At 34.5% G+C, this 24,108-nt stretch overlaps 1 pseudogene; it reads left to right on the top strand.

Annotated features, from left to right (window-relative positions):
• The first annotated feature begins 1,810 nt into the window (after positions 1 to 1,810).
• Positions 1,811 to 5,517, top strand: LOC114172029 (guanine nucleotide-binding protein-like NSN1; annotated as a pseudogene).
• The last annotated feature ends 18,591 nt before the right edge of the window (positions 5,518 to 24,108 follow it).

The following is a 24,108-nucleotide window of genomic DNA, read 5'->3' as shown; positions in this document are numbered from 1 at the left end:
TTTATAATAAAAAAATTAATTTTCAGTTTTATTATTTTGCTAAGTTTAGTAACTATTTTTTAAATTGAAATAATTGTTCAAATGGAAAGATAAATGAACAACAAAACAAATAAAAAGGATAAGTTATTGAAACATGATTCCTACATAGTAAGTTAAAGTAAAAGTAAAATGTGTATCTAACAATAATAATAAAAACAATAATAATAATAATAATAACCATTATAATAATTATAGTTCTTAATAATAATAATAGTATAATAATATTAGTAATATAATAATAGAAATAATTATAATTAATAATAATGATAATAATATTTATAGTTGATAGTAATAATGATTATTAATTATAGTTGATAATAATAACTCGTGACGAATCTTGACCAATAATTTTGGAGGAGCCAAAATAATTTATAGTAAAAAATTTTGAACTCATGAATAATTTATTCGGAATAAAAATCTCCAGTTATTCCTTTTTGAATGTAAATAACCATATTGTGTTCAAGAAATTCATCTTTCATCTTATTCCGAATGTTGTTTTGATAATCTTCGTTGTAGAAAATAAAACATTAAGAGTTAAATAAAATGAATTAGATAATCAATAAAGTAAAATATCTTTAATTTGTTTGTTTTTGTCAAAGATTGACATAATTCAATAATGGTATACAAATCCTTCAAATTTGAATGGATATGAACATCAACAATGAAATATTGGAGTGAGATTTTAAACTAATCATATATTTATCAATATACCTATTTATTTTTTAAGTTTAAGACAAAAAAAATAATTTATCATAATCTAATAAAAATTGAGACGTAATTACTAACAAAAATATATAATAGTAATAATATTATATATTACAAATAAGAATAATAACTTTACTACTAATAATGTTAATAATACTAATAGTAATAATATATAATAGTAAGATATAATAATAATAATAATAATAATAATAATAATAATAATAACGATTATTATTATTATTATTATAATAATAATAATATTGTGATATAAGACGAAAAATATCTTGAATTGAAGATGATAAGTCAGATAATTAAAACAAATAAATAATAGAAAGTATATATATATATATATATATATATATATATATATATATATATATATATATATATATATAATAGATTAAGAGTATTTTAATAATTTAAACGAAAAAGAGATATGTGATAATATTTTTGTAATTTTAAAAATAATAATATTCATATAATAATTTTTGTAACATAATTTTAAAATATATATAGATATATTTATATTACTTTATATTTTAATATTAAATGATAGAAGATAATTATATACTAAATTATAATAAAAAAATTTATAAATTGTAACCTTGCTACTAACTTAGTATTTATCAAAAGCACGTGCGAAATTATTTAAGCACAAAATATTAAAAAATTCGGCTTAAGTTAGCCTAAGAAAATCCCTTCTAAAATTTTTGGTACATTAAGATTCCTTTTATAATATATTTAAGTACATTCTTTTATAAAAAAAATCTAGGCATATTAAAATTCACTTTCTGGTATATAAATTAAACGATGAGGTTATAAAAAATTATCTTATATCACTATTTCATAACAAATAATAAAATCAAAATAACAATTTTTTTTGAATATCAGATTTAATATGGTTAGTTTTACCTTTTAAAATTTAAATAACAAACTATACAACACACTCCTTCACCCTATTCTTTATTCTCTCCACGCCTCTTCCAAAATCTGTTGGCTTCATCTCTCCCTCTCCTTTTTTCTTATGACGTGTCACCTCTTTACTCCTGACGGTAGAGAACACACTATGGTGAAGAAGAGCAAGAGTAAGGAAATCCTAATCCCCGTTCTTTGATATCAGTAGTGCGCATTGATTTTGTTTGTCTAATTTTTTTTATTATTGTTGTGAATTTTTTGCGTTGCAGAGAGTAAGAGTAAGAGAGTTTCATTGAAGAAGAACTACAAGGTGATACGGAAGGTGAAAGAGCACAACAGACAAAAAGCGAAGGAAGCTAAGAAGCTTCAACTGAGTGGGAAAAAGAAGGTTGAGAAGGATCCTGGTATTCCCAATGATTGGCCCTTTAAGGAATAGGAACTCAAAGCCCTTGAAGCTCGAAGAGCGAACGCCATTGAGGAATTGGAGCAAAAGGCTGAACGCAAGGAGAGGGTAATTGTTTTATCATTATTGAACTCCTTCAAAATGGGGTGGGAAAGATAGGGGTGCTACTAAGAAAAGAGTCCTTTGTGATCTCTGTTTTCCTTGCAGTTAGGAACTTACTATTCATTCCTTGTTTCAGCCTGGGAAATTTTAAATATATGATGTTGCTAATGTGCATTGGATACAATATCTTGACATGAAAATTATACAATAAGGGACGCCTTCACTGGAAAAACCAACTTTAATGTTGTCAAATTGGCAAACCTAAATGTTGAACCAAATATAAAATCAGAAGGTTTTGCAAATAATTCATAGTATATATACTGAAGGAGAAGTGAAGAACCTAAGTGAGTTGGTTTTCATTTTTTGTTCTTACATTTAGAGTCAATTTGAAGCATCTTTTGCAGGTGGATGTGTCGTGTGCACCGAATCAAAAAGAAAAATAAAGTGGTAGATCACGCTATTTTTTTCACATGTCAGTAGAAATTAAATTATTACTAAACCCTATGTCTATGGTACTTGCTCCTAAAATAATATCACCTCTTATTAGGACTTGAGAATTATTGGCATTGGTTTTCTCTATGTTGTTGATGCCTTTTTCTGAATCATAGTTTCTATTGTAAGATAAGTATCAATTCTGTTAGATAGGGTTTTTTCTTAATTTTGTAGTGTTGGTGCTATTTTATCCGTTGAAAATGATTTTATTATCCAAATATATTTTATTTTTAGAATCAGAATCGTAAAAATGTCTGTTTAGGTCTAATTTAACTCTAAAAAAAAGTGAAGTTTGCGCCTAGTTAAAAGCTTGCACACACACAACAAACACAAATATTTAGTCATCTAGGTGACACTGATCTCTAACATTTGTTTGCTTGTGCATGAATGTGCCAACTTTTGGTCAATCACAAGAAAACTAAATATACAGTTTTTAAGTTGGAAGAATATGCTTTAGTGTGGATCTTCGTGGGGTTATCATTGCTACCTTTTGGGGATTTTGCATATGACTTAATTTTTATTTTCCTTGGTGTAGTTTTTTTTTTCTAGTCTTTATAATGTCTATTTCTTATCTATTACTTGTTTTGTTTTTTATGCTTTTGTCCTTTAATTGTAAATTATTGATTTTTTTGCTGTTTTGCTTCCTTGTCTTGACAGATCAAGAAGTCAATAACTGTGGGTTTGATTGGCTTGCCCAATGTGGGTAAGAGTAGTCTTATTAATAGTTTGAAAAGGTCTCATGTTGTCAATGTTGGATCTACTCCGGGGTTAACAAGGTCAATGCAAGTGGTTCAATTGGACAAAAATGTTAAGTTGCTAGATTGTCCTGGTGTTGTTATGCTGAAGTCTCAAGAAAATGATGCTTCCATTGCCTTAAAAAATTGCAAGAGGATTGAGAAGTTAGATCTTATTAGCCCAGGTATACCAAGTCATTCCCCCTCCTCTTATTATCTGGTTTTTCAGGTGTTTATTTGCATTAATTCAGTTCGAAATGAATGGTAGAAGATTTATAGGTATTTTACATGAAAAAATAGTAAAAGAAAATGAACTTGTGACATTGAAGAAATTCTATTCAATTCTACAAAAGTTTGAAGTATTTTCTATTTTTTGGTGTATTTGGTTTGACTAGTGGCTATATATAAGAGAGTGTTTTTTGTCTTTAAACGTGTTATGTTATATTTGTTTTTAAGCATAAGTGCTATTGGTCCATCGTACATTTTAATTTAACATCTGTTTTTTTTTGTGTAAATTTCTTGTCTCCTTTTCCTCCATTTTCTCAAATAGAATGACTTTCAATTATAAATTCAATTATTTTCAGAATCGTTCCCTCTTTACAACTTCCCTTTACTTCTGTGTTAACAATGATGGTGTGAATGAGGTAAGTACGTGGGTTGCTGGGTGTGTACATTGTATTTTACTATATGGTTGTGTGTGGTTTGATCTAACCATTCTCAGGATGAGGTAAGTCCGAGGGTCGTTGGGTGTTTACATTGTATTTTACTATATGGTTGTGTGTGGTTTGATCTAACCATTCTCAGGATGTCGGTGATAATAACACCCTTTCATTAAATCTTGTCACTTATCCTAGTTATAAAATGGAGTTATGTTAGGTTTTAAAAGTGCAACTGATAGGTGATGTAGTAGAACATTGGATTTTTCTATGTGCGGGTTATTGGATTATGTTTCCTGTTAACTTGTTTTAGATATAAATCAATGTTTGATTCAGTAATGAGAATTCTAATTTCTAAAACACTTAGAAGTTTGCATGATACAATTATTTTATTTATGGAAAATCCTGATTTAAGCTGTACTGACTCTTGTTAAGTAAATTGAAAGACTTATTTCTTTTCTTTTAAATTGGAAAACGCAGTGAAGGAAATTCTAAAGCTCTGTCTGCTTGAGCAGCTGGTAACTCTGTACAAAATTCGCAGTTTCAGTGTAGGTGATGTTGACGACTTTCTGCTGAAGGTAGCTGAAGCTAAGGGCAAGCGCACGAAGGGTGGAAAATTTCGCGTTGCTACTGCTGCAAGAATCGTTCTTCATGATTGGAACGAGGGTACGCATGCATGGAATTTCTTAAATTATGATTAGAGAACCGATTACTTTTCTGTGTTTTGAAGTTAAAATTGAGAAAGAACTAAATGCAAAAATTTCTCTTTTTGTTTGTATGTTTCAGGTAAAATTCGTATTATACCATGCTCCCAAATAGGGATCAAGGTGAAGCTTCAGAGGCGAAGATAGTTTCTGAATTTGCAAAAGAGTTTAACGTTGATGAAGTCTACAACAATGAATCTTCATATTGGGAGCCTTAAATCTGTTGATGACTTCAATGTTGTTGAAGTTCCTTCAAGTCACCCTCTCAATCTTACTGAAATGATGTTGGAGGTTTGTTTCTTGAAACCGTTTAGAGAATTGACTATTGTTGATATCAATCGTATGCTTGGAATTTTAGTGTTTTCACACTTTCTAATTAAAACATTCTCTTGTAGGATGAGATAGAAACCAAGTCAGGTAACCAAGGTGAAGGTCCCGGAAATGTGGGTGAGGTGGATGAAGCCATGGAAGATTATGGTAGGAAGAAGAAGGATAACAGTGCAGCAAGTAGGCAAAATGAAAAATTATATACTGCGGACGGTATGCTTAATACAAAACTGAGGCGCGTAGAGAAAAAGAAAAGAAAAAAGGCTAAGAAAGCTTCAGCCTCTTCGGATCCCGTGGATGGTGATTACGATTTCAAAATTGATTACTTCCAAAAGGGAGCCTCAATGGATTCTGAAGACAGCCAGGGTGAGGATGATGATGATCATGATGATGATATCAACTCTGAAGTGTCGATGTCTGCTATCCAAATTGATGAATGATAAACAAGCCAGCACATTCATTATTTAAACCATTATTAAATTATATTCAATTTTAAGACAACATACTTTTGCACTTTCTTGTTTATTGTTACAATACAAGTCTTCACACATTAAAGCTTCTACTTCAAATTACTCCTTTTTCAAATCTGAAATCAACTTTAAGAATTTTGTCACTAATTAGAAATTTTCGTCTCGATTGAGCTGCATCGCCCTTGTCTTTATTTTTATTTTGTGCGTTTGATGTTATCTTAAGTTTGCAAAAGGTTTTAGGTAATTGCTTCCAGCATCTCTTCAATTTTTTAGTATGACCATTTTATTTGTATAAAAGTCACTTTGGAATTATAAATTCTGGACTAGGCTTTCCGAAGATTTTGAAATTTTTAAAATAATATTTCTGGAGCAAATTTTTCCAGAATAAAACGTCCAATATGAAATGGGATTTGAAAAACATGAAATATTTTTTTGAAAAATCCATTTTGAAATTAATTCTCTTAGCATTTTCTCTGTTCTTCTGCAATAGCCTTTAGGTGACTGTTGCAACTATGGGAGTGAGGGTCTTTAAATAGACTTCTTTTACTGTTCAAATTGCAAAATTTGAAAAGATTCTGCATAATTCTGTATATTGTCTACACTCTTTTTCATTTCCTGTTCTTATACTACAACCAAATAAATTCATTCAAAAATTACAATATAAAAGTTTCTTAAAGTTTAAATCAAAATTTCCTATACTAAACGTTCTTGCAGAGAACAAATAAGATGAGTTAGGCAAAAATGTTACCTTACCCATATAGTCCGCTATCTCTTCAGTAGGCCTCTTCCCGGTTGGCATATGTCTGCTTGGACCCGGGAGCGGTTATCTGCAGAAGGGACTCCGAAGCTCAAGTCAGCGAAAGCTCTCAAAAGGTCAAATCAAGTGATTAAGGAAGTAATGAATGCGTACCTTTAATTCGTGGGGTCCATGCGTATTTATAGATCATTAATTATGTCTGACCACATCATGGGCTAGGCCCTTGATTGGGCCGTAGGTGGGCCTGGGCTAAGGCCCAAGCCCTCAGTTCGTTTGTTGGAGACTGGTGACTTGTGACTTGTATTGGAATGTTATGTTTTTTACTAAGTTCTTGGTTGTTTGTATAGAGTGGTCGGCCTGAGCCGGTCACCCTTTAACGGCTTAGGTCGCTATGGTTGTTTTGGACTTATTAGATCAGCGTCGCTTCTTAGTGGTTTTGGTCCGGGTACCTTTAGCATACACATAATGCTTACTTATTATTTGACGGAGGCCGACCAGGTATGGTACACCTACTATTATTCGGCTTAGGCCGACTAGGTGCGGTACACTAAAATTACAATCAAATAAGAATTTGTAACAACAAAAATTTTAAAAACTATAAGAAAAGGAAATTACAATTTTATTACAGATAAGGAAATTTATTTCTACTGAAAACATAATATAATATTTGAAAATAATCCCCCATCTTCTAGTTACACATATCAAAGTTCAGATATGTTTACATAGATGAATTTGATCCTCAAAAGAAAATGCAAATTTAGTCTTTTATTTCTCAATTGTGTATATGTATATTTAAAAGTTAATATATCTATTGAATTTGATCCTCAAAAGAAAATGTAAAATAAGTGAAAATAGTTTTATTAAAAATGTAAAATTGTGTATGTTTAAAAGGTAAGAAGGATTATGTGTTTCTTACTGTGCAAGTGTAATTTTTTATAGTATTTTTATAGAAGTATTTGATTGTCTCAAATATATGATAAATGGAAGAGAATAGAAGAGAAAGGTAATGAAAACCGTGATTATATTAGTATTGTAAAGACTTAAATTTGCTAATCAAGTACAAAGTCAAATTTCAATGGCAAAAACTCAAATACATATGATCATTTTACCTCATAAAATATTTATTTTGGAATTAAAACAAATTTATGGTTCAATATAAATTTAAATGGAAAGTTTTTAACAAATAAATTAAATAATTAAAATTGAAGTCAATGTAAAAATATAATTTGATATAATTAAGAATGTCTGGAATTCTGAAGTATAATAGATCAAGGAAACATCGTTTAAAAAAATAAATTATGACAAATAAAATAAAAAAAACTAGGTGAGAATTTATCAACCTAAAACGAAATAAACTACATTTTCTTTTCATTGGAAAAACAAAATATATTGAGAAGTCCATTTTGTTCATATAATATTACATTTCTTTATATTTACTTCACCTATAAACCAGTCAAAATATAAATATATTTGCGGTAAAAGTCAATCATTGACATCATAGAAAATCTTTACAATCTTATACTATTTAAATTAAATTTTTATTCTCGTATTTCTCTCTTATAGTACTTAAATTTATTTTTACAAAGTCGTGTTTCATGGGAGAAATAGAAACCTATGGAAAACGAGGAAAGACACATGGGGTATTTGGGACCCACTGCGATATATTAGGTGATAAACTGACGGCATGAGAAGGACATCGTCGTTTTGGAAGAAATCCAAATCACACTGATGCCCGCGAAACCTTGTGAAAATGAAATTAGTGAGAGAAAATTTCAATACTAATGCTCAAGTTGGTGCCTTAACACTGTGATTACATTTTATGATTGAAAATAAAAATAAAAAATAAATGTATTGTTTGGACACATTTAGACAAACTTATTAATAAAAATTTTCACTTTAGAAAAATAATAAATAAATTTCTTTATAAATTAAAATTAGTTAATTATTTACTAATTTGAAGAGATTCTCTAATATACTTTTATCTATTTAACATGTGTACAAATGTTAGTATTGCTCCATCATGATTATAAACACAAAAGCCTTAGCAAAGATAATCAAATACTCGTAAGATAACGTCTAAAGTAGAATTTGAAATTCACTTAAAAAAGGAAATTAAAATTTCTTAAGTTATGGAATTGCTAATTGGTTAGGACATAAAAAGTCCACAAGTCTAAAAATTCGAGTTGAGCTGAGCAAAAAGGTCAAGACGAATCGGGTCAGGTTGAAGTTCGAATCGAGCCAAAAGTTGGGTTGAATTTCAAACCAAATCCATTTGAGTTGAGCTCTATCGAGATTTGGTAGGGGAAATTATAAATAAAACTTTATTGATTCTACCACAAAATTTTTTTGCTAGTTTTTGTAAATTCTATTTTTAAACAATAGGAATAATTTTGTTTTCCATTTTCATAGCAATTTGGGAATTCTATTTTAATTTAAAAATTGTGTAAATGAGGAATGCATGTGGATGTTAATGTTAACACATAAATGAGTAAGACATAAATCAACATATAGGTTTGCCAACAAGTTACCCAAAGTTTTTATGATAACAAATAATAAATATCAAGTTTTGTTTTAATAATAAATTTGTCAAAAATCAATTTATTTTTCTTAGCTATAAAACAAACAAAGAAAGATTAGACATCTTATATAGAAGAACAAAGTGCGATATGACCTCAAGATCAACTAACAATCCTAATAGTTAAAATTGTAATTGACATAATTACTAAATTATACTATGTCGATTATTATTTAATTGGCATAGAAATTTAAATAGTATTGTCATGAAAGTCCCCACAGTAGTACCAATCAATTTATTTTTTCTCTAGATTCCTCCTTAAACAAAATTAATGATGTTTAGATAGACAATTTTTAGAAGATTAATTTATTTTTGCAAATTATTTAAAACAATTTGGAACAAAACATGTCAGTAGAATAGAGAATTTAAAATTTTATTAAAATAATTAAATTATTTAAAATTATATAGTTTCAAAATTTATCTAAGATATAAGAATTTAAAACTTTTATATTGTTACATTAATGTATCTCCTCTTTTATATTTTTTTAAAGTTTAATTTTGCTTAGAATATCATTGACTTTAATAAAATTGAGACATTATTAACTTGATCCATGTTTTGATGTTGTAATTTTAATATATTTTTATCAATCATGAAAACTTATTAATTCAAATTAAAGTAGATATTATTTATTTTTTAAACAACATTATAAAATTTATTTTTTATTATTAATATTACTTAGGTCAAAATTATTTATCAACTAACTCTAGTTTAAATTTTCTTGATAACATTATAATAATTTTTTTTATATCATTCACATTATTTTTGAATTTGTGTAAATTAAGGTTATTTTAATTTGTTCTTTGGTCTCTACCCGGACCTGATGAAAAAAATGGGATCACTTCTTATGGACTCGTTGAGAAGAATTCTGATCTAGTTCATGGCCTATTAGAAGTAGAAGGCGCTCTGGTGGGATCCTCACATACAGAAAAAGATTACAGTCAATTTGATAAGGATTGAGTGACATTGCTTCTTCGGTCCGAACCAAGGAATCCCTTAAATAGGATTCAAAATGGATCTTATTCTATTGTTGATTAGAGATTTCTCTATGAAAAATATGAATCGGAGTTTGAAGAAGGGGGAAGAGTCCTCGACCCGCAACAGATAGAGGAGGATTTTTTCAATCACATCGTTTGGGCTCCTAGAGAATGCGCCCTTGGGGCTTTCTATTTGATTGTATTGAAAGGCCCAATAATTTGGAATTTCCCTATTGGGCCAGGTCATTTCGGGACAAGCGGATCATTTATGATGAAAAGGATGAGCTTCAAGAGAATAATTCAGAGTTCTTACAGGATGGAACCATGCAGTACCAGACACGAGATAGATCTTCCAAAGAACAAGGCTTTTTTTGAATAAGCCAATTCATTTGGGACCCCGTGGATCCACTCTTTTTCCTATTCAAAGATCAACCTTTTGTCTATGTATTTTCACATCGACAATTCTTTACAGATGAAGAGATGTCAAGGGAACTTCTTACTTCCCAAACAAATCTTCTTACATCTATATATAAACACTGGTTTATCAAGAATACGCAAGAAAAGCATTTTGAATTTTTGATTCATTGCTAGAGATGGCTTAGAATCAATAGTTCATCATCTAAAGGATTTTTCCCTTCTAATACTCTATCTGAGGGTTATCAATATTTATCAAATTTGTTCCTATCTAACGAAGCGCTATTGGATCAAATGACAAAGACATTGTTGAGAAAAAGATGGCTTTTCCCAGATGAGATAGTTGTTGCTAACTGCTCCAATAATGAATCATTGGTTTAACTGAATAACTAAAAAAAATAGATAGACCTTTCTTTCTCTTCGTCTCAGGTCGATGGATCTTCTCACTTGAAAGATCCCCTATATCGATAATACACATTCCAGTTGACTGAGCCTAATTCGAATTGTTTTGTTCCGAAGCAAAGAGATCCACGGGGTGGCTTGTCCTATTCGATATTCACAACCAAGAAGTATTGAATTTTATTTTTGTTTTTGGATAGGCCCTGAAAGGAGAAGAAAGGTTGGAATGCCAATAGGAGTCTATATTTTGAATTCACCCGACCCGAAAGTACACTATCCATTTTGGGAACGTCCGGTGCCAAAGTCATTGAATGGGTAAGTCGCCAATTCCTAAAACGAACTATTTAATGTACTTTATCCGCCCGTTGGGCTACAAGTGGGTATTTTACCAGAGGTTTTTATTGTATCAATCTACCCCTGTGTGATTCTTGTTGAAGCATATACTCCTCGAGAAGGGTAGGGTGCATGGCGGACGATTTCAAAACCGATTACCCATTCATTAGATAAAGAAGATCACCAAGATTTCGTGATTCGCTCTCGAACTTATTCCAATTCAATAAGAGATCTCAATATTATGCCTTGAAAAGGACTCGAACCTCCACGCTCTTTAGCACGAGATTTTGAGTTTCGCGTGTCTACCATTTCACCACCAAGGCATCTTGAAAGTGAATCGTATTCCATGAATATGATATCTATTTAGTGTGATGTATGGAATATATGACAAAGGTAGAGTGTTAGAGTTTTTTTATTGATTGGCCACTAGTGCAGAATTGCGTTTTTACCTCGCCTTATAGGTTGCCAGAAATTTCAAAAATGCCATTGACGTTGGGACCTATAGGCTTCGGTTGGGGAAAAGCCAGTTCCAAAGTGGTTATATGCCTCGGGTGTTAGGGAACCGAGGCCAAATAGGGGTTATATGCCTCAGTTCTACGTTGAACCGAGGCCATATTGTTTAATTAGGGCTCAAAAACAGAACCCCTTCTTCCTCGCGCGCGCCAGCTGCCATTTCTCTCTGCAAATTCTGGCGACTCTCTGCAAGTTCCGGCCACTCCAACAACGCGAGCTCCGTGCTGCCACTGCCACCGCCTCTCGTGCTACCGCTGCCACTGCCACTGTTGCGCTGTCGTCGTCGTTGTCTCTTCTTCTCTCTGCGACTTCCGGCGAGCCCACCACTCGAGACCACCACGCGAGCCTCCTGCCACCGCCGTCTCGTCTCGCATCCAGCCACTGCCGTCTCGTCTCGCGTCCAGCCACCACCACGCGAGACCACCACGCAAGCCCCCTGCCGCCGTCTCGTCTCGCGTCCGTCCACCACCATGCGAGACCACCACGCGAGCCCCCTGCCGCCGTCTCGTCTCGCGTCCGGCCACGCTGCTCCGACCAGTCGTCCCTCTCTCTGTCTCTCTACAAGTGTTCCGGCGTCCCTCCACCACCACGCGAACATTTTCGTTCTTTTTGCCGTAATTGTCGCGCCGCGGTTTTCTTTAAGGTAAATTTCCAACGCGTTTTTGTTTGATTTTTTGTTTTTGTGTATGTTAATTTTAAATTTTAGTTATTGTGAGTGTTAATTTGGATTGAGATTGAAATTGTTTGGAGTGTTTTGATTAATTTTGTGAAAGGATTGAGTCTCAATTTAAGAGCATTGTGTCTTCAGATGTAGAGCATTAAGTCTGAATTTAAGAGAATTGTAAAAACACTATAATTAAATAGGTAATATATGATGTTAAGGAAATTGTTGTTTTTGCTTTTATTTGTTACTTATGACTTTCTCTTGTGTTTTTTGTTATCTCTTGTAGCTTTCGAACGCGTTGAATTGCATCATCTTCCACTGTCATCTGCTCTTTTTACACGCTCCCATGTTCTTAATTCTAATATTTTCCTATGATGCCAATATGTTGTTTGCTTTATATATTTTATTATTTGTTAAAACATGTTGTTTGTTTTTCTTATATGTGAGTTAGCCTTAGTTTCCCGTTTGAGATTCAATATGTAAATTATGTATTGTCCCCGAGTTTTCATTTTGAAAAAACTACATTTTTTTAAAATTAGATATAAGGGGATACAATACTAATAATTTAAATATATTGAATCTTGAATTGTCCGATTGGACAGTTTAAGAAGATTAATCACTTTCTAGTAATTTATTAGTGCATATATATATATATATATATATATATATATATATATATATATATATATATATATATATATATATATATATATATATATATTTTAAAATACATATCTTAAAATTCATGAATATTTGTCAATTGTGTTTTGTATTGATCTTCGGGTGCATATTTGATTGTGGTTTATAATCACTTTCATTTCGTGTATCCTGAAGGCCAATGCGAAATGCTGGCAAAATTTCGTGAAATTTAAGATATGTATTTTAAAAGTAATATGTACCAATAAAATAAAGAAAGTGAATCTTCTTAAATGGGATAGGGTCACACCTTGATTACGACGTGAACATTGATTCAAAGATTACTGAAATTGTTCACGCAATTTCAGTATGGATCGAGATTGGATTAATTTACCACGTATTAGCGCTGAGTATGAGAATGGAGTAGAAGAACTTACAAATTTTGCGCAACGTTATGAGGGGAGAAGTGATGATGAGGTGAAGTTCATATGTCCTTGTGTCAATTGTTTGAATGGAAGAAAATTGAATGCAACTCAAGTTAGGGAACATCTTATTTGTGATGGTTTCCTTAAAAGTTATACAATATGGACATGGCACGGCGAATTAATACACATTCCAACTGTTTCTCGATCTGAATATCTTGCCAATTCCTCCATTAAAGAGAGACGAGAAGAGCGACGGGAAGAGCGATGTGAATAACGATGTGAAGAACGAGTAGAAGAAGACAATATAGAGGACATGATACGGGATGTTGGCGCAGAAGCTTTTGGACAAGCGCATGTGTATGAGACGATGTCTGCTGATGCGGAAACTCCGTTGTATGTTGGTTCAACTAAGTTCACGCGATTATCAGCGGTTTTAAGACTTATGAATTTGAAAGCGACCAATGGTTGGACAGATAAAAGCTTCACAGAATTGCTCGTGCTCTTGAATGAAATTCTTCCCGAAGGAAATACTCTACCCACTCGAAACTATGACGCCAAGAAAATTCTTTGTCCGATGGGTATGGAGTATAAAAGGATACACGCATGTCCTAATGATTGCATATTGTACAGAAAAGAATTTGAAGATTTGAAAAAATGTCCAAAGTGTGGGTCGTCACGGTACAAGCAGAAAAGAAACAGTGAAGATAATGGTCAAATAGAGAAGGAAGGATCTGCTTTGAAAGTAGTCTGGTACCTTCCAATCGTGCCCAGACTTAAGCGTTTGTTTGCAAATCCTAAAGACGCTAAAAACCTTAGATGGCATGCAACTGAGAGAAGATGTGACGGACACCTTTGTCATCCAGCTGATTCAATGTAATGGAAAAATATTGATCAGGAATTTCCTAAGTTCGGTGAAGAATGTAGAAATATTCGTTTTGGCTTAGCTACCGATGGAATGAATCCATTTGGTAATTTAAGTACAAATCACAGTTGTTGGCCTGTTATATTATTCATTTACAACTTATCTCCTGGACTCTGCATGAAGAGAAAATACATGATGTTGTCTATGATGATATCTGGTCCAAAGCAGCCTGGAAATGACATAGATGTATATCTCAATCCTCTAGTTGAAGACTTGAAGGTGTTGTGGGTTGATGGTGTTGAAGTATTTGATGTTGTTGCTTCTGAAACTTTCATGATGCAGGCAATGTTATTTGGCACCATTAATGACTTTCCAACTTATGGTAATTTGTCAGGGTACAGTGTCAAGGGTCATAAAGCATGTCCTATATGTGAAGAAAACACTGCATCTCATCAATTGAAAAACGAAAGGAAGACCGTGTATCTGCGCCATCGAAGGTTTTTACAAGCTAATCATCCTTATCGAAGGTTAAAGAAAGCATTCAATGGACATCAAGAGAATGACAAAGCACCAACTCCATTAACTGGCATTCAAATTCATGAAAAAGTTAATAAAGTACATCATGTATTTGGTAAAACGTCCAAGAAGTCATTTGCATCGAGCCCTTGGAAGAAAAAATCAATATTCTTTGACCTTCCATATTGGTCGAAGTTAGAAGTTAGGCATTGCATAGATGTCATGCATGTAGAGAAGAATGTGTGTGATAGCTTGATTGGTACACTACTCAACATTCAGGGAAAGACAAAAGATGGAGTAAATGCTCGTTTGGATTTGGTTGAAATGAAGATCCGAGAAGACTTGGCACCAAGGGAGGTTGGTAGGCGCACTTATTTGCCCCTTGCATGTTACACTATGTCCAGACAAGATAAGATAAGTTTTTGCTTATGTTTAAAGAGTGTCAAGGTACCTCAAGGATACTCTTCAAATATTCAGAGTTTAGTGTCCATGCAAGACTTGAAGCTTGTTGGCCTAAAGTCTCACGATTGCCACATCTTAATGCAACAATTGTTACCTGTAGCTATTCGTGGAATTTTACCCAAAAATGTTAGACAAAATATAACGCGTTTGTGTGCATTCTTCTCTTCAATTTGTAGCAAAGTCATTGATCCTTTAAAGTTAGATGAACTTCAAGCCGAAATTGTTATCATCTTGTGTCAGCTAGAGATGTTTTTCCCTCCATCATTTTTTGACATCATGGTACATTTACTTGTTCATGTGGTGAGAGAAATCAAGTTTTGTGGACCAGTATACTTAAGATGGATGTATCCCATTGAACGTTACATGAAGATTTTGAAAGGGTATGTGAAAAATCAATATCGTCCAGAAGCTTCAATGATCGAAAGATATATTGCTGAAGAAAGTGTCGAGTTCTGTTCAGATTACATGGAAAAAGCAAAACCGATAGGAGTTCCTCACAGATCATGGTTAAACAGGTGTTCTATAAGTAACAACATACGAGGTGTGAGTGTGGGTACCAAAAATCGCGAAGAGTTAATGCAAGCACACCTATACATATTGAACAACACAAATGAGGTAATGCCTTACTTATCTGCACACAAAGTCATTGGGAAAGAGAACAATCCAAGACAATCAGAGAAATGGCATTTGATGGAGCATAATAGAACATTCATGCCTTGGTTTAAATCTGAGGTTTTGAAAGATGCGCAATGCTCTGAGACTTTGATGTGGTTAGCAAATGGGTTGAAATTTGATGTCATCTGTTGTACATGTTATGAAATCAATAATTGCACATTCTATACAAAGTCTCTTTATGATAAAAGCACAGTACAAAATAGTGGAGTCAGTCTTGAAGCTGAGTCGCTACAATTTTCTACATCTAAAGATCAAAATCCCGTAGTAGGATCAATGACATACTATGGTGTAATACAAGAGATATGGGAGGTTGATTATACCATGTTTACTATTCCACTGTTCAAATGTAAGTGGATTGACAATAAGAGTGGTGTCAAAATAGATGAATCAGGAATGACTCTAGTGGATTTTCGAAAGGTGGGTTATCGAGACGAGCCATTTATCATGGCACAACAAGCATCTCAGGTTTTCTATGTTAAAGATCCTGTGTCTGAACATTGGTTTGTCGCTCTTCATGGAAAAAAACAAATTGATCCTAATGAAGAGAATATGAGTGATCTTAATATTGCTGTCACCCACCCATTTAGAAGAACGATAAATGTTGATGAAATCCATCTAGTTGATGATGTACATGCAATTCGAGAAGATCACGATGAAGGAATTTACATATGACCAATCAATAACTTTATGTATGAATTTCATATTCTTGTTAACATTTAGGTGTTTTGTTAAATAATGTTTTATATATTAATTTGTCAGTTGCTTATTAATGTTTTTTTATGTTTTCATTTCACAGATACATGGTTGAACATTATACTTCATCAAAGGATGAAACACCTACTAAGAGACCCACCAGAGAGCCACTAGGTTGAGAGAGCTCTTAATTAGAAGAACTAAAGGTCAGAAAACACATGTTGATATTAACGTCGACACTGGTGAACCTAGTGGTCGTTATGGGGACGTCTTCAAAAGCTATTTAGGAATGTTGGCACGAGAGAGAATATCAATCCTTACGCCATCTTTTGATCATGTCACTGAAGTTGATCGGGAAATGATATGGCAAGATTTATTGGTAACTAATATTAATGTTATTAAATTTATACTTTGATTTTGTTGATAATATGATAAATATTGTTGATGACATTTTCTATATTGCAGCTAACATTTGATATTCCAAATGTGCCGACGCTAAGACAAAAATGTTTGTCATCGGTGGCTGAGAAATTTCGTGGTTTTAAGACCAAGTTGACGTCAAGGTATGTCTTTGGACATAAAAAGAATGAAAATCCATTGTTGAAATACACTTGGATTGATGAAGACACATGGCGTCAGTTTCTTGAGCTTCGGACATCTGAGGGATGGCAGGTATGTTTATTTGAAATCATCAATAGCACAATTGATAATTATGCAAAATTTTAACTAATTCATAAAGTGGGTTTTATATGTTACAGGTAAAGAGGAAAAAGGCTCAAAGCATAAGTGCTCAAAATAAAAACCCGCACATATTATCTCGTGGTGGGTATAGAAAACTTGAAGAGAAGATAATGACAGAAAAGAAAAAATCTAGGCCCCCACCTTCTGAGGGTGAAGATACTGAGCCTCCTTCACCACCATCACGTCATCAGAAGTGGAAGTTAGCCCGTTTACGCTCATTGGGCAACTACACTTCTGACTCTGCATGAGAAATCTCTGAGAAAATTGTAAGATACAATTCTTATCTAAATTGCTCGTTCATGTTTTATATTGTATTTTGATTTATAAATTTTTTTGTTACATTGTAGGATTCGTTGGTTGAGCAGACCTCCCAAGGAGGATTCATTCCAGAAGGTCGTCATGACATACTTGCTGCTGCAATTGGACGACCTGAGCACCCTGGACGTGTGCGTGGTGCTGGATCAGGAGTCGGCATACGCCAATTTTTTGGTTCCTCCTTGCGTCAGTCTTCATGCAGTCATGGTGCTGATTATGAACAAAGACTAAAGGAAATGATCACGGCGCAAGTGAGAGAAGAACTAATGCGCCAATTTGAGCATTATGGAATTCGTTTGCCAGTGGATCATCCGCCAGAACTAGACCCATTTGTGCCTCCCACGAGTAAATTTGTTTTCTATAAGTTATGAATTGAATAAATGATATTTAATAAAGTAATTGAATAACATTAATAAATCGTTGGCTCTAACAGGTAGAAGCGGAAATGGGATGGATGACACTCATCCATGTCAGCTATATATTTGGGATGGTACAGAGAAAACACTAGTGGCTCATGGAAAAGTATTTAAGGCACCCACAGTTCTTCATGGCATGGAGTTATCAGAGCATGAGGTTAAGGTCACGGTAGAGGAGGTTCTCATGCCGTATGCTTTAGTTCCTGTGCCAACAGATGAGGTGTATACTGTGGCACAGGCATTCCAGTGTTTCCTCGCCTAGCCTAGAGATTTGGTTGATACTGACCCCCCGGTACAGACTCTTAAACCCACAAATATACTACATTTTAAAGTTTACATGTTTATTATATTCAAACTTAAATTATATTCCATTTTAACTGAAATTACATCAATATAGGAAAAACCTCAATCAAAGAAGATTCTTCTCTCTTTGGACGATCCTCTTGGTGCATTGCTCCAACTTGCAGAAATCATAGCTGATAAGCCAATGCAGGTTTGATGAGTTCAAATTTTTGCCCTCATTTAATATTTAAATTTGGGGATTTAATTGCATTTTCTGTGCTTAAAGATTGATTTAATTAGGATTTGTGATTATTGGATTTATTGAGTAAGTTTGGTAAAAGTGGCGTAAAAATTGATTTTAGTTGCATAAAATATTATTGGATATTCTAACGTTTGTTAATGCAGCTGGAATTTATTTTTGGTCAATTAATAATGTGATTTTGAAATATTCAAAGTTACAAAATAAGTCCAAAATCAAGAAATTCTGAAAAAGAATAAATCAGGAGCTAAATGCACCCCCAGATTTTATTTGCACACTCCTCCCTCAAGTGGACCACAAAAACCTGTTCTGCACCCCCAGTTTTCACTAAGTTGCACCCCTCCTACCACTTAAACTCCACTAAACCAGATCATGCCATGTGGCAATCCCCACCTCTTAAAATTAGCCAACCAGAACAAGCCACGTGTCATAATCCTACCCTCACCAAATTAACCAATCAGATTCTGCCACGTCATCATCTCCTCCATCTCACTCATGAAACCCTAACGCTAATTTTCTTCTCTCCTTCCACCACCATGGCAGCCGCCGCCGCACCTCCTCACCTTTTCCGGCCACCACGACGCACCATCAACACCGTGACAGCATCACCATCTCCCTCCATTCGCGCAGCTTCCATCTTCACCACTGCACCTGCAACGCGCGAGCCACCACCATCTCCACACAAGAACTGCAGCAGTGCCGCCACCACGAATCTGCACCTTGCGCCACTTTCTTCCTCACGCAGCAGCCATGGAAACTGGTGCGCCACCATCTTCGTCAGCTACCATTAGCACCACCACGCAGCAACAGCAACACCTCTCCACCTGCAACCACCGCGCCCACCGGAGCAGCCGCCATTGCATACCACGCCGGAGAAGAGAAGATCTGAAACCTCGAGTCCACCTTCAGATTCACGGCCACCGCAAGATCTTCACGTTCTCTGCACCTCGCGCATCTCTTGAAATCGCGTCATCGTCAACGAAAACCTGCATCTCGAACAAGCAGCCATGGTAGCCACTGCTCGCAGCAGCACCCACTGTGACCAGCAACGTTTCCGAACACCACCACCGCGAGTTCTTCTTCCCGCGAGCGCGTCAGCCACCACTGCAGCAGCACCACCGCGTCGTGCCACCACGCCGGAAAATGGCAGCTGCCACCATCACGTTTTCAGCCGTCAAAGGAGGAACAAACCCTAAGGAAGGAGAGAGAAATCTGATTTGGAAGAGTTGACACGTGGCAGTCTCTCAATGGACACTGAAATGGTCAAAACTGGTCAACTCTGGTAAACTCTGGTCAAGCTGGTCAAACAGTCAAAGACTGGTCAAAGGAGAGGGGCAGAATTGGAAATTGGACAAGAATTAAGTTGCTAATTAATTAAATAAAAATAAAAGATTTTAGCAACTAACAGATAAAGCCCAAAGTCCAGTGGAAGCCTATATAAAGAGACTTAAGGGAGCAGAAACGGGACACAATTTGACGACTGACAATTTTTACAACTTACAGCTTAGACACTTAGAACTCTCTGGTTTTGGCAGATACCGTCTCCACCACATCTCTCATTCTTTCTTTCATTTTCTTTCCTTCATATCATCATGTATTCCATCAAAGCCATGGAGGGCTAAGCTTTAAAGGTTGATTCCACTGTAATTTCTTAAATGGATTCTGAGGTTAGATGAATTTATATGTTTTGTTATTTTGATTATTGTTGTGGTTTTTGTTTATCTATGTCCTTTGCTTCTCAATCGAATAGAAAATAATGATTTTAAATCTACATGCATGATAATCATATGAGTTAAAAGGTTTTTAAATTAAATTGAGACTTTACTTTGATTTTGTTTAGAAACTTTCATTTGATTAAATAAGTTTTTGCCAATAATTGAGACTTTAATTTGATTAGAGGTAATTACTTTAACTAAAATTAGTCAAGACTTTACTTTGATTAATTAAGTTTTCTATTTGGTAAAGAAACAAAGGAATAGACATGATTAGGCATAGTAAAATTAATTGAGACTGTACTTTGATTAAATTTACTATGGACAATCTAAACAATTCTCACTTTTAATTGAGACTGTACTTTGATTAAAAGTGAGGATGCCAACAAATGAATTGAGTCTTTACATTGATTTATTTGTAAATCAACAACAATAATTAATTTAACAATAATCTCTAGATAACCAATGAAGAATCTTATTTAGAAAAAAGCAGTGGAATTGACCTATTTACTATTACTGTGTTTACAATCTTCCGTGTCATTTTCTTTGCATATCAAAACCCCCATATTTTTATAGTTGCTAGTTTTAAATTGCATTTTTGAGAATCAAATATTTGAGATCAATTCCGTATTCGTTGTGAGACGACTCAGGGTTATCTTAACCCTAACTATTTTCTTCACTACAAACTGGCAATACTGAAGTTTGTAAAGTAGTGGTAATTTGATCGCCTAACGACAGCGATATCAAATTTGGCGCCGTTGCCGGGGAATACGGTTAGTATTTCTTTTATTTTGATTCTGTTTTTATTTATTTATTTTATTTTATTTTATTTTTATTTTTATTTCATTTTTATTTTTATTTCATTTTTATTTTTATTTTTTATTTATTTTACGCATATACGTTTGATATAGTTTGTTATTTTGTAGTATCTAGTTTTCTGTTAATATATTCCAAGCAAATTTCTATTTTTGTTTTGATTAAGAATTTCTTTTAAGAAATTTTTTGAGACTAGTTTGGTAAACTCTGTCTAGGAAAGACTTGGTATTTAAGTTGTCCACTGTGACACACCTCTCTTTCCTGGGAGTAGACCCAACGACATCTTAACTCATTTCTTTCTTGAAATCTTTCTCCAAAACAAGAATAGGAAGAAAAAAAAACACACAGGGAAACACTTTCAGGTGGACTGCATAGTGCATGACTCGGGCCAATCCGAGTCAATTTTATCAACTTGATTCAGAACTTGAAAGGAACTTGCGTAAATCACGTAGGAGACTTGATCTCAGGTGTTCTACTGAAGGAGCGCCATCATCATCTGAACCTACCACTGAAAGTGTACCACTAGAATCACCTCCGGTGATTAACATATCTTCTGATCCATCACCTGAACCAGAAATTCAAGAAGATAGAATGGAAGAAAGAACAATAAGAGAGTTGGCTTCACCGGATGCAGCAATTACACAAAACATGTGCATCCAATATCCAGATGGAGAATGCGAGCTTAAGTCTGGGTTAATCCATCTTTTACCCAAATTCCATGGATTAGCAGGAGAAGACCCATACCATCACTTGAAGGAATTTCATGTTGTTTGTTCATCCATGAGACCTACAACAGTGACAGAGGAACATATCAAGCTTAAGGCTTTTCCATTCTCATTGCAAGATGCCGCTAAGAATTGGTTATACTGCCTTCCGCCAGGATCCATCAATACCTGGGAGACTCTGAAAAGATTATTTCTGGAAAAGTTTTTTCCAGCATCTAGAGTTGCTGCTATTCACAAAGATATTTATGGGATAAGGCAACAAGAAAGAGAAAGTCTTCACGAGTATTGGGAAAGATTCAAAAAGTTATGTGCTTCATGTCCTCATCACCAAATAAACGAGCATCTCCTCATTCAGTACTTTTATGAGGGATTGAGTATCATGGATAGACAAATGATAGATGCTGCAAGTGGAGGGTCATTGGTGGACAAAACGCCAACAAATGCAAGACAATTGATTGAAACTATGGCGTCGAACCATCAACAATTTTCCACAAGGAGTAATTCTATAACTCTATTGAAGGGAACCCATGGAGTAGAAGCTTCATATGTTGCAGATCACAAGAAATTAGAAGGGAAGTTGGATGACTTAGCAGCCATGGTAAGGACCTTGACAGACTTACAGAAAAAGCCTATCCCTTCTACTTTATGTGGAATTTGTGCTTCTACTAATCATCCTACAGAGGCTTGTTCTATGTTAAAAGAGACAGGGACGTTAGACAATGAACAACCTCAGGCATATGCTGAAAACATCTATGGCAATAATAGACCACCTCGGTAGCAATACAACCATGATTTGTCCTCCAACAAGTACAACCCAGATTAGAAGGAATATCCCGGCCAGAAAAGGGGAAATCAACAGCCTCAAAACCAACAAGTCTATGTTCCACCTCAACAGAGGCAACAACCACAACCAGCGGCAACCTCTGGTGATTCAAACATGGAGGCAATGATGAAAATGATGGCTGACATGATGAAGGGACAAATCAATGAGTTGAAACAGACGATGGAAGCAACCAATCAAAACTTGCAGAACCAGATTGGACAAATGGCAAATGAGTTAAATCAGATGAAGTCTCAACAAGGCTCAAGCAATTTGCCTGCACAAACTGTAATCAACCCGAGAAATGTAAGTGCTATTACTTTAAGATCGGGTAAGCAAATACAAGGTCTTGGGGATGCCCAAGAAGATGAAGATAAGGACAATGAAGTTGTACCTAATGATGAAAGAGGAAGATCAGATGAAGCAACACAAGCAACATCTGAGATGCCTGCACCCAGTGATAACTCCAGGTTGGTATCCCCTAATACTTCCTCTGAAAATCCTTCTCCTTATTCTCCTCCTCCTCCCTATCCAAACCGTTTGAAACCAAAAACTAAAAAGATGGAGGAGTTAGACAAAGAAATCCTGAATACTTTCAAGAAAGTGGAGATAAACATTCCTTTGTTGGATGCTGTGAGACAAATTCCTAAATACGCCAAGTTTCTCAAAGAATTATGTACACATAAAAGGCGTATTATGGACAAAGAGGTAGTGAACATGGGAAGAAATGTCTCTAGCTTAATTAAGAAGCCTACAGTCAGAATGCCGCAAAAGTGTAAGGATCCAGGTATGTTTTCTGTTCCCTGCATTATAGGAAGTACTAAGTTTGACAATGCTATGTTAGATTTAGGAGCTTCTATTAATGTAATGCCTTTATCTGTTTTTACTTCACTTCATCTTGGACCTCTTAAGTCTACTGGTGTGGTCATTCAATTGGCCAACCGTAGCATAGTTAACCCTGCAGGTGTGCTAGAAGATGTCCTTGTCCGTGTGGACAAGTTAATTTTTCCTGCAGATTTCTACATCTTGGATATGAAGGATGATGAAGGAATGAGTTCAACCACAATCATCTTGGGAAGACCATTCATGATGACAGCACGTACCAAGATAGACGTGCATGCAGGATCCTTGACCATGGAGATAGGAGATGAGAAGGTGCAGTTCAACGTGCTAGAAGCCATGAAGCACCCAATTGAAGACCATTCTTTGTTTTGTATTGATTTATTGAGTAATGTAGTGAACAATTATGCTTTTGGACTTTTGGATGTTTTATCTGGTTTTTCTACTTCTTTGGATTTTTCTTTTTCGAATGTTTCGGGCTCAATTTTAGACGAAAGAGAAAATGGTAAAACAGGTGATGTTGAGGACGTGGTGTCACTATTTGATACCTCTATAGCGTCCAAGTGTGATACTGAGGTGGCTGAAATTACCTTAGGCAGTAAAATGTTGCCATCTGTGGAACAGCCACCTACTTTGGAGTTGAAACCTTTACCATCTCATTTGAAATATGTTTATCTTGAGAAGGATGGGAAACTCCCTGTTATTATATCTGCCTTGCTTACTGACGAGCAGGAAC

The sequence above is a fragment of the Vigna unguiculata genome, chromosome 5 (assembly GCF_037176805.1).
Source record: "Vigna unguiculata cultivar grain cowpea cultivar isolate G323 ecotype 2 chromosome 5, ASM3717680v1, whole genome shotgun sequence".
Classification (NCBI taxonomy): domain Eukaryota; kingdom Viridiplantae; phylum Streptophyta; class Magnoliopsida; order Fabales; family Fabaceae; genus Vigna; species Vigna unguiculata.
The sequence above is the reverse complement of the archived record's forward strand: the minus strand, read 5'-3'. Positions and strand labels throughout refer to the sequence as shown.